Source organism: Piliocolobus tephrosceles, chromosome 3 (genome assembly GCF_002776525.5).
Source record: "Piliocolobus tephrosceles isolate RC106 chromosome 3, ASM277652v3, whole genome shotgun sequence".
In the NCBI taxonomy this organism is placed as follows: Eukaryota; Metazoa; Chordata; class Mammalia; order Primates; family Cercopithecidae; genus Piliocolobus; species Piliocolobus tephrosceles.
In genome coordinates this window covers 14,260,610-14,277,723 of record NC_045436.1, presented here as the reverse complement: position 1 = coordinate 14,277,723, position 17,114 = coordinate 14,260,610, and the positions used below count along the sequence as shown (strand labels likewise).

Below are 17,114 nucleotides of genomic sequence, written 5' to 3'. Positions count from 1 at the left end.
GGGAAAGCTGGCTAGCCATATACAGAAAAGAGAAACTGGACTCCTTGCTTACACCTTATACAAAAATTAACTCAAGATGGATAAAAGACTTAATTGGAGAACCCAAACCCATAAAAACTCTAGAAGAAAACCTAGGCAATACTATTTAAGACACAGGAATGGGCAAAAATTTTATTACTAAAACACCAAAAGCAATTGAAGCCAAAGCCAAAATTGACAAATGGGATCTAATCAAGCTAAAGAGCTTCTGCATAGCAAAATAAACTATCATCAGAGTGAACAGGCAACCCATAGAATGGGAGAAAAATTATCTATCCATTGGAGAAAGGTCTAATATCCAGAATCTACAAGGAACCTAAACATATTTACAAGAAAAAAACAACTCCATCAAAAAGTGGGCAAAGGATATGAACAGACACTTGTCAAAAGAAGGCATTCATGTGGCCAACATATGAAGAAAATCTCATCATCACTGGTCATTAAAGAAATGCAAACAAAAAACACAATGAGATACCATCTCATGCCAGTTAGAATGGTGATCATTAAAAAGTCAGGAAACACCAGCCTGGCCAACATGACGAAAATCCTTCTCTACTAAACATACAAAAAGTAGCTGGGCATGGTGGTGCACATCTGTAATCCCAGCCACTTGAGAGGCTGAGGCAAGACAATCACTTGAACCTGTAAGGCAGAGGTTGCAGTGAGCCGAGATCACACCATTGCACTATGGACTTGGCGACAGAGCAAGACTCCTTCTCCAAAAAAAAAAAAAAAGAAAGAAACGCAGATGCTGGCAAGGCTGTGGAGAAATAGGAACACTTTTACACTGTTGGTGGGAGTCTAAATTAGTTCAACCATTGTGGAAGACAGTAAGACAGTGTAGCAATTCCTTAAGGATCTAGAACCCTAGAACCAGAAATAGCATTTGATGCAGCAATCCCATTACCTGGTACATACCCAAAGGATTATAAGTCATTCTCCTAAAAAGGCACATGCACAAGTATGTTTATTGCAGCACTATTTACAATTACAAAGACTTGGAACCAACCCATATGCTCATCAATGATAGACTGGATAAAGAAAATGTGGCATATGAACACCATGGAATACTATGCATTCATAAAAAAGAATAAGTTCACGTCATTTACAGGGACATGGATGAAACTGGAAGCCATCATTCTCAGCAAACTAACACAGGAACAGAAAACCAAACCTCATGTTATCACTCATAAGTGAGAGTTGGACAATGAGAACATATGGACACAGGGAGGGGAACATCACACACTGGGGCATGTCAGGTATTGGAGGGCAAGTAAAGAAGGGAGAGTATTATGACAAATAGCTAATGTATGCAGGGCTTAAAACCTAGTTGACGGGTTGATAGGTGTGTCAAACCACCATGGCACATGTATACCTATGTAACAAGCCTGCACATTCTACACATGTATCCCAGAACTTAAGGTAAAATTAAAAAAAAAAAAAGGACCACATGCATACATTATATCCTAGCATGTTTTCTTTTGTATATCAAATTTATGAGCAAACAGCTACACATGTGAAATATATACAAATGACATATTTTCTGAGATTATTATTCTTATAGTTTTCAATGGAATTATCTTTTACTGTAAAACTAAATGACAACAAACGAACTGAAGTGTCTTTTAAAATTTTCTGCCCCCTTTCTCCATTTCCTCATTTATCCACACTAACCCTCCCCAACACCACTACTCAAGTCTTAAGAGAAATGGCAAATCATTGACATTCTGATGGCAAGAGGTTTTCTTTTTAAGCACTCTGCTCAGCAAGAGTTAAAACAAAGTAAGTCGATCGGAATGAATAGATAATTAATCAAATATTCTCATGTTTGTAAGTGCTCTTTTCAACTCTGTAACAATAATTGATCTTCAATAGGTCAGGATTGACTCCTTCTAATTTTGTCATTAATGTCTATATGACCACGTACATTTTTAAAATTAGTTTGTTAGTCTATAATTGTATATCAGGCACTACACTAAGTACTTTAAATTAATTATCTAATTTTAATACTGTTTTATAAAGGAGAGAACTGAGGCTCAGGGAGGATGTTATTTGCTCAGTATGGTACATTGAGTAAGAATGATGAGACGTGACCACATAAGACTTTTGGTCTTTAAATAGCAGTTAAAATCACTAGTTAGGCACAAGAAGTTGAGCAGCTACTAAACATTCCTTGCTTGATTCCCTCTTCTGCACAGTAAGCACAATCATAATATCTGTCTCCTAGAGTTATCATCATTATTGAGTGAGATGAGTTTATGCAAACACATTTAGCAAAGCATTTGTCATGTAGTAAGCAATCAAAGGTTAATACATAGACACAGAGCACTCCTAAAACATTTTACCCACATAATACAAATGCCAAAATTTACAAATCAGTTATAATAGAGATGGTCTCTCCATCACCATTATTAAATTTCCATTGCACTTATTCAGAAGCAAGAGCAAATTTGAACATAGAGTGATGAGTATATTCTACATTACAGAATCTGAAAATTCTTTTCTATGCAGTAATAATTCAAAAGCATTGGTTGTACAGTCTAAAAAAAGAATTTCTAATTTTTTTTTTGTTTTTCAAAATTAAGAGAATATTTTAAATTATTTGTCTTATTATCATTTTCTTTTCCAATAATAGAGAAATGTATGAAACCCAGTATACAAAGACAGTGATGGGACAGGAACCCAAAATTTAAGTTCCAAACTATACCAATCTAATATGCTGGAAAAAATCATAACATGAACACATCTTTCTTACTATAGCTCCAATAAATATTCTAACTACATTAACATAACTTAGCTCATTTAATCTAGACAGTAACCTATGAGGTAGGTACTATTATAATTTCTAGTAACAGATCAGAAAACTGAGGCATAGAAAGAGTAAGTAACTTACTCAGGGTCACACTTTTAATGAGACTCATAGCTGCACAAATAGAGGACCCACAGGAAAGTTACATTACCTCCCTGATTTTCTGTTCTCAATTGTGAATAAAGGGCTTAAAAATGACACAGAAGGTAGAATTTTAAAATCAGACTCACTTGAATCACATCTCTTTCCCAATGCCATTTTTTACAGATAATGTGATGGGTACTGGTGGCTGTGAGACAGGCCAATATGTAAACCTCTGGTATTGCTAAAGCAAATGCCTACATCTTTCCTTGATGTAAGAGTACATATTGTGGCCCAGATTTAATATATGAGGTCTCTAAGTGAGCCATTCAGGGTATCATTTACACAATAAAAAGCTTTTTAATTTTGAAACGTCTCTATTTTATACTTGTATAAATGGCATTTTCCAATGGACCATGCCTCTTAAATCCATATTTTCCTAGTTTGTTTGCCATAAGTAACTCAAACAGAGCATGTACACCTTGCTAAAAAGCATCTTAAAGCTTCGAATTGTCTACTACCTTTCCACAGAAAATAGCAACAGGAAGCACATTTACTAGGTGACTTCAGGCAGTTTCTCCCCAGGATGCCCTTGGTTGGAGGACATGGCTACTAAACCGTTTTATCACAAAGTTGAATTCGATTATTTCCAAACTATCTTTCAACCCTATCATTGTGTTACTTAAAAGTCAGTTGTGTTATAATTTATGAGCCTTGTATTTGACATGTTAAATTCTCATTAATACCCTAAATAATGTAGTATATTAAGGAGATAAGCATGGCAAAATACTGTAGCTGGAATTTAATTCTTTAGTATAGAATTTTAAATGTTAAATATTTTTAAACAGCCCCTGAAATTTTTGTCATAGAACTACTCAATGTAATATTGTCAGCCAAAAAAGTAATAATTCAAAAAGCAATTTTAAAAGCTTCATAAGTGCACAATTCTTTTTTCTCACCTTGTCTGAAATTGAACAGCCAGAGATTCAATTATAGCTGTCAGAAATTCATACCTCATCATATTACGGTAATAATATATTATCTTGGAAAACCAAGGCCAAATTTAGCTGTATCTTATAAGCAACATATTGGTTTCTCAAAACGGTTTATATAGGTTAAAACACCTTAAAATCATGTTACTCTTTCAGAAATATGAGAAAATATTGTGACATTTCATTTTAAAATACATTGAAAAGTTTTACTGGCTTACAATGATTGCATATATATGTTTTCCCTCTGCAATCAAAATGATAAGCAGGTATGCCAAAAACAGTCTGAGAAAAATATTATATTTTTTCCTGGGTTCTCTACTAATTTGCATTTGCTTCTTGTTTATTCATTTTATCACCTTCAGGCAAGTGATAGCTGACACTGAAATGTTCAGAAAAAGTTTGGTGATGAGTGTAAAATTAATGATAAGTATAAACAATCTACTCAACCTAAAAGGGAAATATATTTGTGCCATGTAATATTATATGAAGGATTAAGTAGATGAAATAGAAAGAATAAAAATAAAAGTTGAAAAGAGAAAATAAGAAAATATTAACAAATAGAATGATGACTACACCTCTGCTTTGGGTTAAATGCAGGATGTGTAGACATATATTATGCATTACACACTTATGCTTGCATTTTATTATTTAACGACATCAGTGACCTACATTTTTCCCAATTGTCACTTGTTTTATATAAAGTTTACACATTTTTAAATCGTGTATGTGGATTTTCCTTTGTGGTTTATTTATGTATAGTTATAATTTAATTTCTCACTTAGTCGTTTGAGATAAATATTCACTTTATTTTCTTACAGTTTAAGTTTTTTAAAGATATTTAAGTCATTAATCTGTCTTAATAAAAACAGTAATGAGAACAAATTCAGGGTCAGTTAAAAATAGAAGGATCAAACGGCAAGTGCGTGGGGCCAAGAACAGCTCCTCTGAAAAATGGCAGAAGCAGTTTTCCATGCCTCAAACAGGAAAAGAAGAACGTGTGAGACTTAAAGAGTCTCCATTGCTGATTCCTTCTGGTCAGGACCATGGTCCTCAGAAAGAGTTCAAGATATTCTATGATGAAATGATTAACAACAATGCGATTGTGAGGAATGCAGAGGACACTGAGCAGCTCTATGGGGAGGTTCTTTTGGAAAAGGTATTCTTTCAAGAAGCCGTCCAAACATCACCATTTCGGATCCTAAACTGGTTGCTAAATGGAAAGATATGAAGACAAACATGCCTATCAGCACATCAATGAAGTATCAGCGTAGTAGCGTAGTGTTGAGCGGGTGGCAGAGCTGATGCGTAGACAGGCGCAGGGTGAGAGAGTACCGTGCGCAGAATCCTCAAGGATTACAGGAAACCACTTGAGCGTCCCTCTGGGAAAAGGAATGAACGGCTTAAATGCATGATGGGCTTAACTCTGGAATGATTTCCAACATGGAAGGCACAGCGGTAGGAGAGAGACCTTCTGTGATAAAGGGGGACTCCGGAAAGTCAGGTGTTATGGGTGATCCCGGTGAGTCATAGGCTGCCTGCAGGAGGGCTCTGGGCGCGACCCACCAACAGATGGCTTTGAGGAAAGCGTGCGAGAGGACGCTTCACCTCTGCCCCAAGTATGTTCCTGCAGACACGATGCTGTCGTCCTCCCTTGTGGCCCTTACCGTGAGGACAGCAGCCAGCATTTTGGTCTCCTGCATGCTGGGGACAGAGGGCCTGACCACGAGTACATGCTGGTGCAGGAAGCCAAGTGTGCGTGAGCGAGAAGAAGGATGCCCCAAATGAGGAGCTGGTGCAAAGAAAGAGACTAATCTGCAGAAGAAATCCATAGAGGATCTTTGAGTATTTGCAACTCAGCCTAGAGGAGGCCTTCTTCCAGGTCTATGCTCTGGAATATTTAAGTATTTGCTATGACAAGGAGCCTTTAACGATAGTGAAGCTCTGGAAAGCTTTCACTGTAGTTCAGCCCAGGTTCAGGACCACCTACATGGCCTACCATTACTTCCTAAGCAAGAGCTGCTGCCCAAAGTGGTGCTCAACTACGGGACAGATTTACTGCTATGTTGGAAAGGCCTTCCACTTACCATGCAAGCTATTCTGTCATTATTGAGCTAGTTGATGAGCATTTTGAAGGCTGTCTGCAGGCCTTTCAGTTAGACGTCCCTGACTGCCTTGAGCAGAGTTTCCATTAATGTCTCCAAGGAACTCATACTGTGCCGTTTCATTAAATCCTCTACCATGACTGACAAGGAAATGGAGTCACCAGAGTGTACGAAAAGAATTAAAGTTCACGAGAGAGGAGTGACCAAGACGAACTTTAACAATTCCACCTCAAATTTCTAATTTCACCAACAACTATTTATTAAGGGCTAGGTAGAAAGTTCTTTATTTTTACTGTACTCCCCCATTAATTCATAAGTTTTAAAGGGCCTCGTGCTCCCAGCACTAGACAGCGATCAGTGCTTTTAAAGATCAATTACACAGGGGAGGAGAAAGAGTCCTGTGCTGGGCCTGCAGATTCTGCCCTTGCATTGGCCTCTTCCAATCCCGAGCCTTGTGCCTCTGGCCTCAGTCTGTGCACTCCTCCAGTCACTGAGGATGTCGGGCTAATGAGTAGATGAATCCTGAGAGGACTCTTCCAACAGCAGGGACATTTTTTTCTCTGATTTTACCTGAAAATTGTCGTAGTTTACATTTATGCAGTACAGTTTATGAAACATTTTCATACACAAGCATCTCTTGTTACTACTTACATCTAAGCTGTTCCCAAAAGAGTGTTAGCAGATTTAGCAATTACAAGATCTATGTTCCATTATTTTAAATTGAAAAAATTGTTATATGTCTCAGCTTATGCAAGAACTTTGACCAATAGCTCAAAACATTTAAAAATCTCTTTAATATCTACCAAGGATTTCTGTATCACAAAGTCTTTAAGACATCAGTTACCTAATCATTTAATTCTCAAATGAACTCATTCATAGGCATGTTTATGTACAGAATACAACAATATTGTACAATATTAGATAAACATATCTTCACTGAACTTGTTATAACAATGAGTGGTGAAATAATGTTTGGAGACATAATGAAAGCAATTAACATTTAGCAAAATATTAAAAAGTCTTTGTTTAATTGGTGAAAAAAAAAAAACCAGAAGGATTATCTACAATTTTACCACTTTCTGAAGAAATATAAATTTTCAAGTTGGCTCATGAAGGATTAGAAAATGTAAAAAAGCCAAAGATTAAGGGAGCCCCTTTTAGCTTTCAATCAATAAATTCTTCAAATATTATTAAATTAATGGTTTGTGAAGAATATATAGCATGTTAGGCACCAGTGGGTGTGTAAACTGCTACAAACTTTCAGAACAGCAAATTGGCAATATAAATCATGAACCATAAAATCTTCCACACCAATAATTCTATTTCCAGGAAGCTATACTACTAAATAATCTCAAATTTAAATGATGACTTATGAACCAAAATATTAATTGTCCCATTAATAATAATACTGAAGAGTTGGATGAAATTTAAATGTTCAACACTGGGAAGATGACTCAGTAAATTGCAGTATATATGAGGGAGGAAATATGAGATAGATTTCAAAATTGATTTTACTAAAAATGCTAATGCCATATATATGCTCAAGATTTATTGAAAAATCTATGATATAAAATTATATGTATAGTATAATCCTTTTAAATAAAAGGTATAACATTTATAATTTTTAGTTAATACACAAATATACTTAATGCACAAACATACTTATATAGAAAAATTAATACAAGAAAATGCACTAAAATGAGAGTAGTAATTGCCCCTTAGAGGAAAAATTGATGTATAAGTTTTTTACCTTCTTTCACTTTTCTTTCTCTTCCATGATAATACCCATCAACTTATTTCGTTCTTCATTACAGTAGCTAACTCTGAGTCCTAACTAACACAGTGATTTTGAGACTGACTTTCTCTTTAATAAAATGGAAAATGATCCTTTAACAACAATTTATAAAAGTGTTAAATGATCTTGGAGGGTCCCTCTAGCTTTACCAAAAGAATTTTTTTTCCCATAAAAAGTGAAAAGTCTCAATCCTGAATGGCACCCTGTTACGATTTAGAAACTGCTATGCTGGGTTAATTTACTATCTCAAAGCTCAGAAATGATCTCATTGACAGCGATGCCACGGCACCATTCTATTCCTTGATCATCCCCCATATGATTTCCCCAATATATTAGCCTTATTTTGCAAAGATCCTAGCTTAATTTACTAACTCATTATGGACTTAGAGGGACGTAAAATGTGGATTCAATTTGTTCCCTGAACATTTAAGAAATGCAACAACAGCATTTCTTAAAATTTTTTTTGTTCTATCAGCAATGTTACTTTGTTGTAATAAAGTAATGAGTTTGGTGCTTCTCTTTCAATTGTGTGTGTGAGAGAGAGCAATTCGTAATGATATTCACACTATAAATTGTAATACACAGCTACCCTTTTTGTAACTGTAAAGTCTGAGTCATTTTAGTGATGGTGAAGGGGATATGACAGGTTTGTGGGAAAGGGTGAGCCAACAGCCCATCTGAACACCAACTGTTGAGTGCCCATTCCCCCAGAAGTCACTGGATTTCTGGGAAACAACTTCCTAGACTTTAGTGTCCTTAATTAAAGAGAAGACAGTTACGGCTTTTCTCTCTGTCTATTGAGGGTAGAGTACAAAAATAATTTCACTTGAAAGCCTTACTTAATGACAGTGACATAAAATGAGAGAGTTTTTAACATGCTGTCTCCTCACATCACCTACAGTTCCAGATTCCCATTGTTAGGGGATCTTGGGAGTATTGCTTTCCTGGCTGTAAATCTGTGGCTGGTGGTACCTTTGCCCAAGTTTTACTTGGGCCTACTGGGCTTGTTCCACCCACTTTGCATGGCAGGCTGCACTTGGTTCATGCTACCAGCCTGGATCCCACACCTTCAAGGAGAGTGTGAGTCAGGTGTGGAGGAGTGAGGGGTGTGTGAGCAAGTATGGGATCCTGCCACTATACAGCCAGATACAACAGCTGCTGCCGCAGCATGGACAGCTCCAGATGCCAGCTCTCTCTGTGAGGCTGTGGCTCCACCAGGTGCACTGCAAGCAGCTTCCCCAGCTGGTACTGGGGAACATGGTGGTGCCTGGAAGTTTAGAGATGCTAGGAACTGCAGGGCCCCAAAGAGGGAATCATTACTCTGGCTTGGGGAGCTCCCAGGTCTGGGGGCCTCAAGGGACTACAGCTATTCTCTCCTTCTCTTCATTGGCAATGTGGCAAGCAAGAAGTATGTTTTACCCCTGTTTTGGTTACAGCTTATTTAGCTTCTCCGTTAAGAGGGTTCCAAGTTATTGTCCTGCAACCAGGAAGAATGAAATATGCAGACAAGTGGAAGGTGAGCAAGATGAAGGGGAGATTTATTGAGTGATAGAACAGCTCAGAGGAGACCCACAGGGGGCAGCTCCCTTCCACAGCCAGCGTGTCCAGCTGAGAGGGTAGCTCCTCCGCAGCTGGTTGTCCTGTCGTCTGCTCTGCCCTGGCTGAGCCTGAGGTGTTTATGGGCCTCAGAGGGGAGAAAGTGCATGCCAGTTGGTCCATGGGTGACCATGGGTGGGACTGGAAAGGGCACTGCAAGTTCCCGCTCCAGTCTGTAATACTGGCAGCCTCGCCCCCACCCTTCAGGCCCTTCCTGGTCTGAAGGTGGGCCCTCACCAGGACCTACTGCCTTCCACCCAGGAGCCTGTCTGCTTGCTGCAACTGTTCATGGTGCCCAGGATGCTTGCACCAAGAGGTACCTGCAAGCCAGTGCTGAGCCACCCTCAGCCCCCAGGCCTCGGCTTCCCTCCCCTCCCCCAACCCCACCACTTGTCAGCACCCAAAGTCTGGAGAGGGCCAAGGCAGCAGTGGGTTAGTGTGTCAGTGCTGCTCAAAGGATGCACACACCCGCTGAGCTGTGACAGCTCCCCAGCTTGCCCCAAGATCAGAGTGGGCGCCAGGAGTGGGGAGAGGCCAGGGAGTGGGAGCAGATACTCCTGAGCCCGTGGGGGAAGGGGAGACCTGTCCAGGCCCTCAAGGGTGCAGACTGCAGAGATGCCAGGTCCTGTACCTGGGAGGGCAGGGCTCCTGCCAGCTCCGTGGAGCCTGTAGGCAGCCCCAGCTGTGCCTCCTCACAGCCTGGGATGTGTGCTCAAGGTCCACACTGGGCCTTTCTCTGCATGCCCCTCTGTGCCTGACCTCACTGCTCCCCAACTGGCAGTGGCTCGGCCCAGCCCCACTGAGGCAGCCCCCCAGGGCAACCGACTCTGGGAGTGCTCCACTTGTCTCTGACTCCCGCCGGTTCCGTGGAGTGTGGCACCATCCTGGGCCCAGTTCTGCCTCCTCTCTGTGCAAGCCCCACAGCAGTGTCAGATGAGAGGGGTGACATGGGCCAGGATCCAGAGTGGCAGAGGCTCTGGGTCTGGGGCAGCAGTGTGAGGGTGGGGGTGGTGCAGCCAGCTGCCTTGGGGATGCAGGGCACAGTGTTCCCACTGCCACTACTGCTGCTCCTGTAGCCATTCTCTCTGCCACTGCTCACACCTCCCCACTGCAGCCATCGGTGGCAGCGGCCGCTCTAGATGGCCCGTCACTGCCATCACCATCTTGCTTCCATGTCTCCCACATCTAAACCTGAGACTCCTCTGCAGCCCCCAGCCCCTGAGATAAGTTTTGCAGTTCTCTGGGGTTTTCTGTTCCCCATATTTATCCCATTTACTAAACTTCCTGCTTCAAGTGCTTTTCCCTAGTTGCTGGCCCCCTCCCTACATGAAGCTATTCTTGATTATCATGAGAGTTATAGGTTTTGTTTATTTATTTAATAAATACTCATTCTCTGTCATTTCTAAGGATTTAGATTCTAAGAAGTGATGATACTTTAATAAAAATAATTAAAATCATCTTCCAAATGTACCTTAGGTCATTTTATTCAGTTTTAAAATCCCTTAATTCTAGAAAATATTGTTATACTTCCAAAGCTTGGGGAAATTTTTTGGAAAATACATTTAGTTCTAAAGGTCATTTTAGTAAGGAAGATGGTTCTCCAATCTTCTTTTTGTATTTTCTGTATTTGTTTCATAAAAGTCAGATATGCTTATTGACACATATTTCAAAATTCTGGTTTTGTTGTTAAATCAGTCATACAATTTGTAAGGTGCTTACTAATGTTTACTTGATTGTCATGGGTTTCCAGTAATTGAATTGTGTAGTATTTAATTTCTTGTAGGCTTTACATTTTTTCTTTTACTTTTTTAACATTTCCCATTACATTGGCTAAGATTTCCAGGAAGAAAATTATAAATTGATTATACTTATAGTTTTTGTATCTAATTGAGTTGAGCTAAATTTCAAAATTGCTATTTGTTTTCTATCGATTTATTCTTACACTTTAAACAAGTCTTGATTGATAACTATTTTGCTCAATTATTAACGCAAAAAAATGTAAAAAGCTCTGACTTTTATATCATTGTTACAGAATACATGAATTATTATTATATGATTTGTGTAATTTAATTATTTTTAATGAAAAATTTTCTCTCTGATATTAATGTTTTCCTTTTTCTGACATTAGTGTAGAAATTTTAACCTCTGTGGGTTGTTTTGTTTACATTCTTGTTAAACTTTTACCAGTCCTTTTTTTATTTTTCAGATTTTCACAATGGGTAACAGGGATATACCCATTCTATTTTGAAATAATTTATTTATTTTATTTTATATTTTGCTTGTCAAACCTCAAAGTTTTTACTTTTCTTTTCTTTTTTTTAGATGGAGTTTCACTCTTGTTGCCCAGGTTGGAGTGCAATGGCACAATCTCAGCTCACCACAACCTCCACTTCCTGGGTTCAAGCAATTCTTCTGCCTCAGTCTCCCGAGTAGCTGGGATTACAGCCATGTACCACCATGCCCAGCTAATGTTATATTTTCAGTAGAGACAGGGTTTGTCCATGTTGGTCAGGCTGGTCTCAAACTCCTGACCTCAGGTGATCCACCCACCTTGGCCTCCCAAAGTGCTGGGATTACAAGGATGAGCCAAAGCACTGGGCTGAGTTTTTACTTTTCTACTAGTGATTTTGACATTTAGATTTGCTTTAATAACTGAGGTATGTCTTAATTCAATTATGTAATTTATGCACTCTTATGTATCATGCTGTTTCTTTAATTTTGCTATGTGGCCTACTTTCCCGTTATTTTTTTCTTTCTGTTACTTAAAATGTATGGACTCTTTTCTTCATTTAAGATATTTTTATACCCATGTGTGTTTAAATTTTGGTATAACTCATCTTTATTTGACTATCAATGACAAGCCTGGAATAGTATCTATTGATTCCCCTGATGTGAGATGAAATTAGCACATTCATTTCCTGCTATAATTGAACCACCAGATTTTTGTGTGGCTACATTTAAAATAAATGAGAAATAAAAGGAATAAAAATACTAATTCAAATATAATTTGAAAAAATTTCTTGATGAGATTGAGGAGAATGGTCAAATGCATGGCATACAAAATCATTTCTGTAAATGTCTCACCTGCATATTTTTTCCTCTCATAATTATTTTTTTGAAATGGAGTCTTGCTCTGTTGCTCAGGCTGGAGTTCAGTGGCATAATGTCAGCTCACTGCAACCTCTGCCTCCAGGGTTCAAGCAATTCTCCCGCTTCAGCCTCCTGAGTAGCTGAGACTATAGGTGTGTGCCACCAGGCCTGGCTCATTTTCATACTTTTAGTAGAGATGGGGTTTCACTGTGCTGGCCAGGCAGATCTTGAACTCTTGATCTCAGGTGATCCGTCTGCTCCAGCCTCCCAAATTGCTGGGATTACAGGCATGAGGCACCGTGCCCAGCCTCCTCTCATAATTATATTCACTATGCCAATTGTGACTTTTCTATCTTGTTCTCTCTCCTGGATAAAGTAGTTCTTCTTTTTCCTTTATTATTCTCTCTACTCTCTTTCCCTCTTTTCTCTCTCTGCTCTTCCTTTCCCCAGCTTTTTCCCAGTCAGGTCTGTTCCTCTTTTCCTCCTCAACAACTGGATCAGCCCCTTCCAGTTATTTAATTGAGACATTTTTCCTCTCTCACCTTCCTAAGTCTACACTCATCACTACATTCAGCAAATCAAATCATTTCAGGGAATCAACTCTCTTCAGAAGAATGGGTATAAATACTAAAATTTTTTACCTGTAACATTCTTGCATAGTGAGAAATCATCCATGAAAAAGAGAAATGATATCTAATCTGTGTCCTCTCTAACCGTCTTGAAGTTCATAGCTCAAGCCTCTTGATTTTTCTTCCCTCATAGAGTTAGTCTTGGCTCAATTTTAAAACCTCTAAGATGTTTTGTTCAGCTATTCTTAATCGTCTTCACTAAAACCTAGGAACTGGATTTGTAGCTGTCTTGAAATATAGACACCAGTCTTGGTTCTCAAAGGAGATCAGGCTGGTAAGCCAGTCATCCTTTGCTTCTTCCATGAGCATCCAGCTCCACCTCCTCTATCCACTCCCACATTTCCTAGGAAAAACAGCCTTGCATATGTAACCTGCAATTTCATTCTCTTTCTCTAGGGTCTCTCCCTCCCACTAAAGGAAAAAGGACTATATACGGAGTTGCTTTTTGTTTGTTAAATTTTTCTCCCACATGGATATAATTCACCATAATATGTATCTTGCCCCTCCTTTTGTTACTTGAAAAAAATTACAAAGTCATTTCTTCTTCGTGAGTCCCTGGGTGCAGGCTTCCATTTATCCATATAGTCATGCTGGAAGCAAGTTAAGAGGAACAGTACCTAAACTGTGTTGTGAATGGGTACTGAAAACATCACTGGGAGTCAGGACCCATCTACCATGATTTCCCATCTCTCCCAATCCACGGCTCCCAGAAAATTTTGAATCTTTTTCCCACATCAGAGTTGCCAAATTTTGAACAAGTTTGGATGCATTGTAGGCAATATGCAATACTTCTTACTTAATCTCACTGACTTTTGAATTTTTCTTCCTCCAATTTTTGAACAAATAATATAATTCAATCAACTCTACTTTGCCGCTAGGATAAATTTCCTAATTCATTTGCATGCTCATGCTTCTCTTCTGCTGAAATAGTATTACATTATAAAATCCAAACGCCTAAACATGGCCCAAACTATCTCCAGATCTTGACTCTTACCCTTATTTCTCATTGGCTATAATGCATTATCATCACACAATGAGGTCTTGCATTTTCACGCTTCTGTGCATAATGTTTCTACTTGAAATGCTACCAGTGCTTGAAATGCTATTTATCAGACCTGTAATTTGAAATCTTACCAATCTTAAATGTCATATTTATCATGAGACTACATTGTTTCCCCTGAGAAATAATCACTCTTGCCCTGTTAATCCCACTCTAAAACAATAGTCCTTTATTGCTTTCATTGTAGTTACAGGCATATGATTGACTGTTACATTAATTCCCTTCATACCTTTTTTTTCATATTCATGTTCTTCTACACTGACCTTAAACTTGGCTATACTACTATTTGAAAATGGGACATTAGTAAATGTCCTACTAATGTATCTCATCAAGCAGATGCTTGGTAGGTTCTTGGTAGTAGGTTCTTGAGCTTCTGCTTTTGAGAAATTTTCTTTTGGAATGCAGCTGTTATACAAAAAGAATGCCCAGGCTATCCTGCTCTAAAAAGCATCCATAGGGAAACACTAGAAAGTTGTACAACAATTGTAATAAGAGACATCTTAGAGGAGAAATGAGGTGCTCTGGCTTATAGTTATCACCACTCTGCAGACTCATGACAGAAGTGTTTTGAACTTTTCAGCCCAGCTTACTCAACAGCTGCCTAATACATGTGGCAAAAGAATGCATGAACTAATAATAATTAAAAAAAAATCATTGTTTAAGTCACTAAGGCTTCAGATGAGTTGTCATGCAGTGATAGATAACTCAAATAGTATGTTCCTTTGTTTCTGCTGTATTGAAAATACTTCAAATGAAATTCAGTGCATTTTTATTTTATTGAACAACATTTAGCTTATTGCATTTGATAAAGTATACCTTAAATAAATATTTATCTAAATTAGATTCCTTTTATCTTCATTACAAAACTGAAAGATTTTCATCACATATTTTTATCCCTATTTAAAAATTATACAAATAATAATAGCTAATGTTTGCATAGCAATTCACTACGGTTACAAAATCATTATAAAGAAGACTAACTTTGGAACTAATAAACTATTATAGCAAGGTTGTAGAATACGTGACTAATATATAAAAGTATATTGCTTCCCTATGTGCCAGCAATAAATAATTGAAATTTGAATTAAAAATACAACAAAGAGGATTTCTAAAATGGAGATATATTCCATATTTATGGATAGAAAGATTCAATATTGTCAAGAGGTCAGTTTTTCTGAACTCTATCTATAGATTTGACGCAATCCAAATCAAAATCGCAGCAAGTTATTTTGTGAATATTGGCAAACTGATTCTAAGGTTTATATGGAATGTCAAATTACATAGAAAAGCCAACACAATATTGAAGAAGAATAAAAATGTCTACCTGACCTAAAGCCTTAATGTAAAGCTGCAGCAATCAAAACAATGAGGTACTGGCAAAAGAACGGACAAATAAATCAATGGAAGAGAGTAGACAGCCCAGAAATAGATCCATGCAACTGATCTTCAACGACGATCAGATGAAGGAGAGATAAAAGTTATCATGGTGAAATTTGCTCTATAGCTAAAACTCTTGCTTAAAATTCTATTTCCTGTGAAAACTGATTCAATTATGTAAGTCTGGTATGTATCAAATGGTAATTTCAAACATTAAAATTATGATTTTAAGTGGAGGCCATCAACCTGAGTTTTAAAAATTCTTTAATAATTTACGAATATTTAATATATCATCTTTTCATTTCCAGTTATTTAAAATTTTATACATAATTCCATCTGTCCAGTGTTTGATACTGGATATAAGGAAATGAATTTTGTGATTCCAGCATGTTGCCAGTCTCTGAATCACTGCCTGTCTTGTTCAGTTTTGTGCAATCACAGCATGTTATTTACAGCAGCACTAGAACTTCAGGTCTGTGGAAAACAGCACCAAATACATAAAGCAAATCATTCCAATACATAAAACACACTGCTGACCTGCCAAACCCTGAGTGGAATGAGTCTGTCATAGCTGCCATGAAAATAGCCAGAGCTGTGTGCCCTTTAAAAACAGTTGAAATTGTTCAACATTAAGAAGGAAAAAAGCAGCAACCATTACAATGCAAATGCTTATTCCAACTTCAATATAATCTATCATTACCAAATACACAAATAGCTGAGCTAACTAGTATTTTGTGCATATAGAGAGATAGGTGGCCTTTCAAAAATACATGGAATTGATAACTTACTGTAGAACATCAAAATAGGTGAGATAGAGGATAAAAATAAATCAGTGTTGTTAAACCTGTTTCCTTAGCAACTAACCAATTGGGACAAAAAGAAAAGTTTTTTTCCTGTATGTTCTGAACTACATGCAGCTACATAATTTGCTTATTATAGACTTCATATAGACTCCTATGATGTAAGGTTCTTTCCCCTCTAACCTCAGTGTCCTAAAGTCATGAGATTTTATCAACATGTAAAGGTCATTTAAACACAAATATCTCAAACCATAAAAAGTACTATTCCTTTGGCATTCTTTTGAGGAGAGTGGAAGGCCTTCTGATATTTTGACCCCTATTGCTAGAATTCTCAGTTTTCATAAAAGGGTACTAACCCTACTGAAACATCAGCTATGGCATATGCCTGTGATTTCAACTGCCTTTCACAGAATAGCTACAAGGAGCTCATTTTCTCTGAAATTTTCTCTGAAAATGAGCTGTTCCACATATTATTCTGTTGTTATAACTCTTCCACATATTATTATATCTGCCCTCCTATCAAGTTAAAACAATAGAGAAACACATAGCTAAACTATTTAATTTCACCTCCTCCAGATTATTTGTACTAAATTGCACTCTGGTGTGATAGCATCAGTATATATATTGGGGACTGTTAAAACAACTCTGAAATGTTATCAAGGTATTGTCCAAAAAGTTGTGGGAAACTTTTTTATTATCTACTTTTTCAGGTTTTATGACAAGATAATTCCCTGAATAACCTTT

At 37.8% G+C, this 17,114-nt stretch overlaps 1 pseudogene; it reads left to right on the top strand.

The window, feature by feature from the left end:
* Nucleotides 1-4,872: 4,872 nt before the first annotated feature.
* LOC111552518 lies at nt 4,873-12,753 on the top strand (annotated as a pseudogene).
* Nucleotides 12,754-17,114: the final 4,361 nt, after the last annotated feature.